General features: G+C 42.4%; 2 protein-coding genes and 1 non-coding gene across 3 annotated transcripts in view; all 3 read right to left on the bottom strand.

Annotated features, from left to right (window-relative positions):
• Positions 1–12024, bottom strand: part of THOC7 (THO complex subunit 7) — a 738093-nt gene that overhangs the window by 238257 nt on the left and 487812 nt on the right. The window lies entirely within an intron of this gene.
• The window catches only part of PSMD6 (proteasome 26S subunit, non-ATPase 6), a 1096682-nt gene that overhangs the window by 60597 nt on the left and 1024061 nt on the right, over positions 1–12024 (bottom strand). The gene's annotated exons all lie outside the window — the stretch shown is intronic.
• On the bottom strand, positions 928–1140 carry LOC126949587 (small nucleolar RNA U3). The gene has a single exon (XR_007723854.1). It is a non-coding gene; the product is annotated as a small nucleolar RNA U3 (small nucleolar RNA).

Here is a 12024-nt window from a genome sequence, read left to right on the forward strand (position 1 = left end):
TGACTGTGAGTTATCATTTTCAACATCTGGTTTTATTTATCATATATGTTGAAATAAAAACAAAACTAGAGAAATACATAAAAACAGCAAGAACTATTAATAGTTGTTCCAATGTGTGCGCGTGTGTGTGTGTGTTTTCTTTTTTTGATGGAGACTTGCTCTGTTGCCCAGGCTGGAGTGCAGTGGTACAATCTCAGCTCACTGAGACCTCTGCCTCCTGGGTTCAAGAAATTCTCTGCCTCAGCCTCCTGAGTAGCTGGGATTACAGGCATCCACCACCATGCCTGGCTAATTTTTGTATTTTTAGTAGAGATGTGGGGTTTCACCATCTTGACCAGGCTGGTCTTGAACTCCTGACCTCATCATTCACCCACCTCAGCCTCCCAAAGGGCTAGGATTAAAGGTGTGAGCCACTGCACTGGGCCCCAATGTTTATTTACTTGATCAAATCATTCTGGTCCTTCAAAATGCAATATAAGCACAACCTCTTACTAAAAGCCTTTCTAGACATACCCTCCTCCTCTTCCCACTCCTTCATCATTTCATTCCATCCCATCTGCCACCTCTGTGGTCCAAGCCATCATAATATCTTCTGATTATGGCATAAGACAAGACAGCTGCTAGAGCTCCAGCCATCACATCTGCACTCCAAGGAGCAGGTTAGGGGAAGGAAGAGAAGTGCGAAAGGGCCTCCTTCCAGATGAGGCAGTCCCTCTCAGATGACTTTCAGAAGCTCTACCTAAGAACTTCACTTACTTATATATCATTGTCCAGTCCTTGCTGCAAGGGAGTTTGGGATACATAATCACATCATTAACTGAAGTAAAATCAGAGATCTGTGTAGAGGGGAGAAAGGTTATTAGGTGGGCAATTAGCATTCTCTTCCATGACTTGTTTTCCTGTTTTTATTTTTTTACAAATACGGGAACCACTCAGACTGCAGTCTTTCCCTCTTACTCTCCCAGAGGAAGAGAAGAATGGTTATCAATGGCAAATAGCAGTTGCAGCAGAGCAACACCAAGAGCTGGCTTTTCAGTCAGGAGCAGACACTGTGTCTCCTCGTGGTTTTTCATGCTTTACACATTCAGAGAAACTTCTCTAGTAACAAACTATAGCAATGATTCCTGAAAGTATAATCTTTCCCTGCTTTTACTGTTGTCCCCTGCAATTCATTCTACAAACAACCATTGTTTCTAAATCAATTATGCTGTGTTTCCCAATTTAAACATCTTTAATGGCTCTTATTGTCTTTATGATGAGGCTACAAATTTTAGTAAGACCTAGAATGCCTGTGCGACTTAGCACTGTCAACCTCCTTCCTCCTCCAAGTCCCATCCCTCTTGCTCTCGTTCTTAGCTTCACCTACACTGGCATTACTTCAATTCTTTGAATACGTCAGGTTCTTTTTGTCCTTTGCACAGGCTGTTCCCTCTGTCTTAAACTCTCCGCCCCCAACTGACTGATACTGCCAAGTGTTAGCTGAAATGCTGCCAGGTGTCATCTGAAATGTCATATCCTCAGAGAGGCCCTTCCTCACCATTTCAGTCAGAGCACCTCCTCCCCCAATTCTTCTTGGGCTCTACATTCTCACTAACAACCTCCCCCCCACAGTTCAGGACACTGCGTTGATGTGTATGATCACTTCTGGTGGCCAGTCTTCCTCACTAGACTCCATCTAGGGTAAGGACAGATGCACTGTTTGGTATGCCTGGCATGCAATCTAGTACCTGACAAATTAGAGGCACTCAGTGAATACCTATTGCCTGAATCTCTAAAATAAGTAGTATGTTTGGTGCTATGGTACTTAAATAGGTAAAGGGTATATGAGACTCAGTTAAACTGAGGATATAAATCCATCTTCTGGGGAGATGCCCTCTCTCCCCAAACACAGCACAAAAACTTACGAATCTAGGATTGTATCAGATCCTGCACAACTAACCACTTATCAATACCTAAAAAATACCCCTGCCTTTTTTTCCTCCTTTATTCTTATACAGAATGAACTTTCTAGGCTTCCCTAGTTCAGCTGTTCTATGCTGGGTGATGAATGTGAGGTGCCTGCTCCTTTATCCTCAATTCAGTTATGTGCATTAATTAAGCATAAATAATTGAGCATTGGGTGGGGGAGAGGGTACCCATTTGTTTACATCTTGGGATGTAGCTCTATTGCTCTAAAAAACAAAAATAAACAAATACAACCTCATGAAAATATTTTCCTTTAAATCTTTGCCTCCAAAATGCAGGAAAAAAAATGGGAAGGGAATTCTCAAGAGATGTTATCATGTAACTTTATCTGAGGATGCAAACTGAAGGTGAATGGAGAATACATAAACTAAAGAGCTGGCAATGTTTGCAGCTTGAGCAGGGAGAGGCATATCAATTATTGATACTTTTCCTTCTCTAGATGTGTGTGATTCATTCCATGCTGGCTCTAACATATGCAGGGGAAAAGAAGAGAGAAGAATGTTAAGATTTTCTCACTGGCCAGAGTGCTGATGCTGGTTTTCTGCTCCAATTAAAGTGGGACCTTGAGAGTGTGGGGGTGATACTCTTTGTCCAGATGAACTTTGGCAAAGTGATGGAGGATGGGAGGCCCAGATGTGTGACCCAACAGCAGATGTCAACACTGGGATGGTCCAGCTGAGTGCACGTTTATGCCTTTCCTTCTCCAAGGGAGACCTCAGGAGATAGATAGTATCTCACAGACTTACACCAGATGCTAATCAGATTATATCCAGATGCTCTGTAAACATATGTCAGCAGTTGAAAAGACCTACTCTAATTGAGGCAAAATTACTTTTTCCAATGCTGTAGGTAAAATGCACAAGTAAAAATGTAACTCTGTGGTTCTTTAAATACACCCTAAGGTACTTTTTCTTTAGTACACAGAAAGCCCAGGTTGAACAAATATTGTATGTGCTCGCAAGAAGTCTGTTGTAGAGAAGAGTGGAGAGAGAAAGGATGTAGGCAGCCTTTTCAGCTCCCTCTGCTTACAGATGCAATTTCTTAATGGTTGAGGATTCTATCATCCAATTTGAAAACTGTGCTTTAGTAAATGCTCTTTCTTTCTTGCTGATTGAGGAGCTCCTAATGTTAACAGTATAATTTATTACACACTGAAGAATATCCAACGTGTTTTCTTATGTATTTAGTGCAGAACTTGTGTTTTTCAACAAATGCATCAACCACCATTTGTTGAGGGCCCACTTTATGCACTGGGCAGTGAGGAAACGTCAGTGAACAGTGTCGTAGACAGCTGTGAGCTTTCAAGGAGCTCACAGTGTCATAGGGGAGGCAGAGAAATAAACAGGAAATTACGACACACGTGGAAACACCATGATGGAGAAAGCTTAAGATGCTATGGGAGTATAGAGGAAGCTCGCCAGATGCAGTCTTGCTATGGGAATGGCTGAGAAAGCTTGAGGAGGAACAGATATAGGCTGAAGGGGCTGGATGAAGTAGAGGTGAGGAAATGGAACCCTTAAGACATGAAACATGCCACACAAGACTGTATCAGTGGCTATAAATTACACAAGTTCTGATTAGAAGACAAATAACTAAAACTGTGTAAAAATAGAATGGGCTTCCTGAGAAAACCCCACGTTCCAATATTATTAGAGGTATGCAGAGACCAGATTAGCAGTTTGGGAAATTATAAAGAGAGATTTTTGTCCTGGGTGGGAGGCCATACCAGCCAGGTCCATAGTGCCAACCTCAGAGCCAAGCCAAATTTCCAGAGGTAGAGTTCAGAAATGTGCATTTGTTTAAAAGCTTCCAAGTTAGTCATCAGGCAAATCAAAACCACGGTAAGATACCAGTTCACTACCATTAGGTGGGAGAAGCCATTAAGATGGTTTTTTTTTTTTTAAAGGGAAAACCACAAATATTGGTGAGGATGTGGAGAAATTGAAACCTTTGTGCATTGCTGATAGACATGCAAAATGGTATTGCTGCTGTGGAAGCTGTGTGGTAGTTCCACAAAAGTGAAACAGAATTACCAAATGTTTCAGCCATTCCATTTCTAGGTATATACCCAAAGGTATTGAAAGCGAAGATTCAAACATATTTGCACATCCATGTTTGTAGCAGCATTATTCACACACCCAAAAGGGGAAAAAAACCCCGATTCCATCAGTAGATGAATATAGATAACCAATCTGGTGATATAGCCATACAATGGAGAATGATTCAGACATAAAAAGGAATGAAGTTCTGATATATGCTATGACATAGATGAACCTTGCAGACACTCTGTTAAATGAAACAAAGACACAAAAAGACAACTACTATATGATTCCACTTATATGCAGTATCTAGAAAAGGCAACAGAAAATGGATTAGAGGTCACCAGGGGCCGGGGGGAATAGGGAGTTATTGCTTAATGGTTACAGAGCTTCTGTTGGGGTGAGAAATAGGTTTGGAAATAGACAGTGGTGATACAACAATGTGAAAGTACTTAATGCCACTAAATGGTAGGCACACTTAATAATGGTTAAAATGGTAAATTTTATGTTATGTATATTTGACCACAATTTTTTTAAAAAAGACAAAAAGCCCTCTGATTTTAAAGTAGTCAGTCCACAGAGCAGTTAAACAATTTTTTTTTAATTTTTGATTTTTGTGGGTACATAGTAGGTATATATATTTATGGAGTACAGAAGACATTTTAGTACAGGTATGCAATGTAAAATAATCACATCATAGAGAATGGGGTACCCATCCTCAAGCATTTATCCTTTGTGTAACAAACAATCCAATTGTACTTTTATTTTATAATGTACAATTAAATTATTATTGACTATAGTCCCCCTGTTGTGCTATCAAATACTAGGTCTTATTCAGTCTATTTTTTTTTTTTTTTTTTTTTTTTTTTGTGCCCATTAACCATCCCCACCTCCCTCCCCCTACCCTTCCCAGCCTCTGGTAACCAACCTTCTATTCTCTATCTCCATGAATTTAATTGCTTCCATTTTTAGATCCCACAAATAAGTGAGAATATGTGATGTTTGTCTTTCCTTACGTGGATTATTTCACATAATATAATGACCTCCAGTTCCATCCATGTTGTTACAAATGACAATCTCATTTTTTTATGGCTGAATCATGTTCTGTTGTGTATATGTACCACATTTTCTTTATCCATTTATCTGTTGGACACTTCAGTTGCTTTCAATTCTTGGCTATTATGAACAGTGCTGCAATAAACATGGGAGTGCATGTAGCTCCTTGATATGTTGATTTTCTTTCTTTTGGGCATATACCCAGCAGCAGGAATGTCGAATCACATGGCAGCTCTGTTTTTGATTTTGAGGAACCTCCAAACTGTTCTCCATGGTGGTTGTATCACTTTACATTCCCACCAACAGTGTACGAGGGTTCATGTTTCTTCACATTTTCATCAGCATTTTTTATTACCTGACTTTTGAATAAAAGTCATTTTAACGGGGGTGAGATATCTCATTGTAGTTTTGATTTATATTTCTCTGATGATCAGTGATGTTGAGCGCCTTGTCGTATACCTGTTTGCCATTTGTATGCCTTCTTTTGAGAAATATCTATTCCCATAGGGCAGTTTTGGGGAACCTCTGGACTAGCTTATAGAGCTTACAGTTCTAGATGTTTCACAGGCAAAAAAACCAAAGCAGTCATATGGTTTCTCCTGCATAGGGCAAAGGCAGGTGCAGATGATGTCACCATCACTGTCAACCAGAAAGACCCTGAGCTGTGTTGTGTAAATATCTGCCTCTTAAACAAAAAGACGCTGTAGATGTACTTTTGGGATATAGCTAGCTACCTGTGAGCACAGATAAGCTCCAAACCTTTTTGATATCTGCCTAAGTGAGTAAGGGGCTTCCCTCTGATAAAAAACAGTTAGTGAAATCCAAGGTCTTTCTCCAGGACAGGTGGCAGATGGGGGTATATTTCAGCTCCTGTTGCCCGCTTCCATGGATCACTTATGGGTAATTTCATTTCTTAGGGTCAGATAGAAGCCAACACACGCCAGCATTCCCTTCAGTAGATACTCCAAATTTCATATGCACATAGGCACCTTGAGTCTTCAGATTTGCACCAATCTCCCAAAAGTGGGAAAGGAAGAACTGGGTGCAGCTCAGTGTATTCAGTGTCCTACCCTGAGTTCTCTAAGAAGCAGAGCATGAGACAAAGGCTTGAGTGCCAGTAGGTTTATTTGGGAAGTGATTCTGGGGAGGAGGAGTCGGGGATGGGGATGGGGATGAGCTTCACAGGGAAGAAGAAAAGACTAGGTATACTAAGAGTTGTTACCTAGTTGGACACATCGATGGGCAATAAATAACCCCATAGAACATTTTGAGAAGCATATAGCTGAGAATCCAGAACAATTCATCCAGGAATTGAAGGTGTATCAGCTCAGTTCCCTACTGGTAGGAATGGCCTCATGGGCATTCCATGCTTTGGCTTGAGTGTGCAAGGAGTCAGAGCTGACCCAGGACAGGAAGCAAGAGGCAAGTAGCCCCGGGCCAAGACCCAAGAGAATGCATTGTCAGGCTGTACCTACATGAAACTGAAGGCTGGGTTGACCTCAGGGGCATATTAGCAGGTGCAGTAAGAGGTAGGGCCAAGGTGATGTGAAGTGGTATATAAGAGGGGTTCAGTGTAGTAAGAAATAATCCTGCAATTCTAAGCAAGTGTGAGACTACTGCATGGATCCAGGGTCTTCCCAGGGACCTCCAAAGGGCTGCTCACGAAGCTCCAGACCAGTGTATAGACATGTCTACAGTCAGGGGGAAAAAACAGGGGTTTGATGGGGAGAAGAGGCAATACTGCTCATAAGAGGGTAATTTTTACCTGTTTCATTTATAACTTCAACTCCTGCAAACCACAGCAAATTAAACAAAAATAAATTTTATTCTTTTCATTATCCACTTATCCCAGAAGGGATTCCTTTCCCAGAATTTCTGCTTAGTTTCTAAAATTAGAAGCACTCATTTGCTTGAGGTGGTTGCAAACTTAGCTCAATGGTTCTCAAAGTGTGGTCCCAAACTAACAGCATCATCACCTGGGAACTTCTCAGAAATTGACATTATCAGACCCTACTCTAGACTCTTTGAATCAGAAACTCGGCGGGGTGGGGCCCAGTAATCTAGTTTAATGAGCCCCCCAGGTGATTCTGATGCATACTCAAGTTTGAGAATTGCTGCCTAGAACACTAAATCCATCACGTGCTCTCAGCCAGGTTTTTAGGACTTTGAATTAGAAACATGGGCATGAAATAACAAATCAATCTTCACTTTTATATCAGCAAACACTAAATATGCTTGTATTACATTCCTAGGACTGCCAGAACAGATGATCATAAATCGGGTGGCTTAAAACAACAGAAATTTATTCTCAGTTTTGGAGACCAGATGTCCAGAAAGTGTCACCAGGGCCACCGTCCCTTCCAGGGTTCTAGGGGAGCATCCTTCCTTGACTCCTCCAGGGCTTCTGGCATCCCATGACTGTGGCTGCGTAACTCCAAAGCTGCCTCGTCTTCTCATGGCCTTCCCCTCTGTGTGTCTCTGGGTCTGTATCTCTCTCCTTTCTCTTATACCACCAGTCATTGGATTTAGGGCCCACACTGAATCCAGAATGAGCTCATCTGGAGATGCTTAACTTAACACATCTGCAAAGGCTCTATATAAGGTCACATTCACAGCTACTGTGAGGTTAAGACTTAGGACATATCTTTTTGGGGATCAAAATTCAACCCACTACAATGTCTAACATGCAGGAATCCAACATCTTGATAAAATTCATTATTAGCCTTTTTTAAAAAAACAGATAAGCAAACATAAAATCCACAACCACTTGATCACTTTTTTCTCCTCTATAGGCAACACCAACAGAATCATATGTAACTAGGATGTCTATCTACCAGCTTGGTGTACAAACATTACCACTCCACACTGATGTTGACTCCTTGTCCCTAACTGCTCAAATTAGCCCCTGTCCCTCCCTCACCCCATATGCTAAAGAAACATATTAATTAATCACACCCAATGCCTGGTTGCTTACAGGTGATGCTTGCCCCAGTGAAGCTGAAGGTCACAACTACTGCTTCAAATACTCACTGCCCTGGAAACCGGCCGCCTCTGCTCCAAAGCAAGGGCTTGCTATGTGCTGACCTTGCATCCCAGGCTCCACTCCTGCTGCTTGTTCCAGTGTCTTGCTCTCTGTCTTCCTCCAGTCTGACTGCAGTGGGGTTGGCAGGGGTAGAGGAGGGAGTGGGGATGTGGGTGAGGGTCTTTTCTCCCACATTACCGAAGCATGGCTACAGGCTCTCTCAACTTATGCATAAGCTCAGACATACTCCAGGTCCTCCCACTGAGCCAATTCCGTATTTCTGTGTGGCACAGGGCCACCCAGCTGGTACAATTCCAAGGGGCACCATTCACATCATATTCTCTGAGAATGGTGCCCTCACACACCATACACAACTACAGCTCTGACATAGCCAGGAAACTGATTCCTCCCATGGAACCCCTTAATGCCTCTTGGCTTGACTCACCTCCAGCCTTACTGTGAAGAAAGTTCTCTCATCCCCCAAGAGTGACTTATAGTCCAAGTTCACCAGTAATGGGGTCATCCGTTCCCTTCAGGGAAAGCTCCACCCCAGGAAGACAATTCCCAAAAGCTCTGACATTCTAAGAGATCCCAAACTAAATGCTATTCAAGCTTGCCCAATCTTATCATCCTTGTTACAAGTATAATAATTAAAAGACATTTGTAGACATTACAGTGTTGGGAACAAATATAGCTTTTTAAAAAAGGAAAGTAAACTTACGTGCTTGCCAAGTCTCAATCAAAAGGTGCCATATGGAAATGGTATAAATATGATTGGCCTCCAGCACCGGCCGACTTTGAATCTCCCAGGGGCCCACAGATGGGATGCCACATGGATTAGATCCAAAGGCTTGGTAATTTGGTCCTCGTCCTTTCCTAGACAGTTCTCGCTGGAAGAGAGTGAGAGGAAACAATATGGTGTTCCACTGGAAAATAAATGGAGGCTTGTCTGTCTGCAGTGCAACCAGAGTTTCAAAAAAGACCTCCTCTTCTCCCACCACACTTCTAAACTAGCCCCAGCAGAGGCTCCCAGGTGTAGAGGCGGGTGATGAATGTCACCTGAAAATAAAGAAGCTGACTAGGAGTGAGGGCAGGAAGGAGTAGTAATCAGAATCAACCACACCGGCCCATTTTATTTCTTGCCTTAGCTAGGCCTACTAGAGCTTCATTTGTACCCACTCACCTCTTAGTAAAGGAGCGCTTCTCTTTGCCTTTCAGGTGTCATACCTTTTTCTATCTGGGGCCTAAAGAGAGCAACAAAGTGCTCACGTGCACACAGTTGTCAAGGGGCGGAGCTAAGATCTACAATGTGAACAGTCGGAATCTGTGGCATGGGCCCCTGGAAAATGATCCTGGGCTCCCAGAAGGCCACAGCTACTGAAAGAGGCATCCCATTGAATGCCAGCAAAATACTCTCCCTCCTGGTTGGTTCCAGGTTGTTCTTCCCATTGCCCGTCTTCAATAGTTTCACCACCCTGCCTCTTTTCACCACTCTTTCCAGCTTTTCTTCCCACATCTTCCCATCTGATGCCAAATGTCCTGGGCAAACACATGGAACACTTCAGGATCTCAACTTCCCTTGCTCAGATTGAAGCCAGTTTCTCTGACCTCAGGATTCAGGTTTTTTTTTTTTTTTTTTTTTCCTACACCAAAATTATACTGCATATTGCTGCCAGGGTAAGCTTTCTGCAAAACACATTGAATCCATCTGTGCTCCTGCATAAGAAGCTTTGAGGCTCCTCACTGCCCAGAAAATGAAGCTCGAGCTCCTTTGCATGACACCCAAGACCTTTTGCTATCTACTCATCTATCTCCTCAATCTTGTCTCCTAGAACCTGGGATCCAAGCCACACTCAAGTCACAGTCTTTTCTGAACACATCACAGCGTTTTATGCCACTGAACTGTCTTTTCACTCCATCTCTGCCTGCTGAACTCTTACACATCCTTCAAAAGAAAGTTGAATACTTCAAGAAATCATTATGTCTATTTCTCTTGTTAGATTGACTGATCAAGACTAGAGCTATATCCTTTTAAATATGTCTGCTGCCCAGTGCAATCGCTGGCACACAATAGGCTCTTCATGAGATTTTATTAAGAAAATTTTACTGAGGACCTACTATGGGTCAGGCTCCCTGCTAGGCCCCAAAGGCATAGAAATTTAATAACCAACACTCTAAGGATGCTCTTTGGGGCAAAATGAGGAATGTCCTCTCTTATATCACAGAATTCTCACTTTTTATAATTTACTCACAGCACCTAAGATATGTATTAGTGGTAATACATGCATGTTTTTCCAGTCACATATGCCTCATTCTAGCCACAAGCTTGTTTCTAAGAAATAGGTAAGTGAGACTGGGTTCAGTGGTTCATGCCTGTAATCCCAGCACTTTGGGAGGTCGAGTTGAGTGGATTGCTTAAGCCCAGGAGTGTGAGACCAGCCTAGACAATAATGGCAAAACCCCATCTGTACAAAAAGTACAAAAAAATTAGCCAGGTGTGGTGGTGCACATCTGTAGTCCCAGCTTCTCCAGAGGCTGAGGCGGGAGAATCACTAAAGCCAGGAGGCAGAAGTGGCAGTGGGCCAGTGGCAGATAGCACCACTGCACTCCAGCAGGGGTGACAGAGCCAGGCCCTGTCTCAAAAAGCAAACAAACAACAACAATAAACCAAAAACAAACAACAAACAAACAAAAAACAAAAAACCCAGAAATAGTAAATAAGTGAAATTTTTATAAAACTTTCACATAACAAGCCCTTAAACCAAAAATGTTGTTGGTGGACTTATAACAATACATTAAATCTATCTGCTTTGGTAGATACATATAATTCCTGAAAAAAACAGATCCTTACAAATGTGTAGCAAGTGTATCGTGTGTGCGCACACATGCATGCATGCAGGCGTGTTATTAACATTCTTTGGTGTACAATGGGGCAGGTTGTGGGTCCAATTATGTTCCCAGGATCCAGGTGCAGCTGAATGCAGAACCTCTACCACACAGGTGTCATCCTTGGCTACTTAATTGTTAAACTACTCTCCTTTGTGACGGCAGATGATGGATGCAAGAGAGAGAAGGTCTATTTACAACCAACTTTTCTTTCTCATGATATTGCCTCAGAGAAGAGAGTAAGAGGAGCAAAATTAAATATTCAATAGAAATAGTAAAATGGAATTGATCTGCCTACACAAAATATAGATGATTGCCTTAATTTCATTCCATTGAACATGATCTATACAAAAATTAACAAACACCTACTGCTTAGAAGTCTGCTCCTTAGTGCAATCATTTGAGAAGGTTATAGAATATTCTAGGCCCAAACTAGAAATGGGCTTTTCCCTTGCTGCAGTCATAATTGTTGACAAAGACCCATTTGGAGAAGTCAGGGAGATATGTCCTATCCAGATTTCAAACTTGTAGACCTATCAGTGTTGGGAACTGGAGGAGCCTGTGTCCTCCCTCTTCTTTCTTTTCCCTCTTCCCTGTAGCTGACTCACACTCTCAGCTGAAATCTGCGTTCAGAACGTTCTGCATGCTTGCCTTGCTGAACGTAACACAAAGTCTCCTTTTCCAAAGCACTGTCAACATTTTGAAGTGTTTTCACTCATTATTATACCTGTTATTTACCTGGATGACCTAGCAGACAGAAAGAAGCCTTTGCTGTCCCTCGTGGGTCATGGGCACATGTTCAAGGCAGGGGAGGAGGCAGCAAGAAGAGGAAGAGGCCCCAGGAAGAGAGCAAAGGAAGACCTGGAGATCCCCCACATCCCTGCTCCTTGGGATCCTATTTCTTTCCAGGCTTCTACAGTTTGTTCTTTACAGGGCACTCTACTCCCCACTCTAAGGATTTTATTTGCAGCTTGCAAAGCTGAAATCTTTTTTGTGCCCTGGGTTGGTGTGCCCTGGGTTATGATGCCCAGCTCTCAGCCTCAGCCTTTTAAAAAA

This window comes from Macaca thibetana, chromosome 2 (assembly GCF_024542745.1).
Source record: "Macaca thibetana thibetana isolate TM-01 chromosome 2, ASM2454274v1, whole genome shotgun sequence".
Taxonomy (NCBI): domain Eukaryota; kingdom Metazoa; phylum Chordata; class Mammalia; order Primates; family Cercopithecidae; genus Macaca; species Macaca thibetana.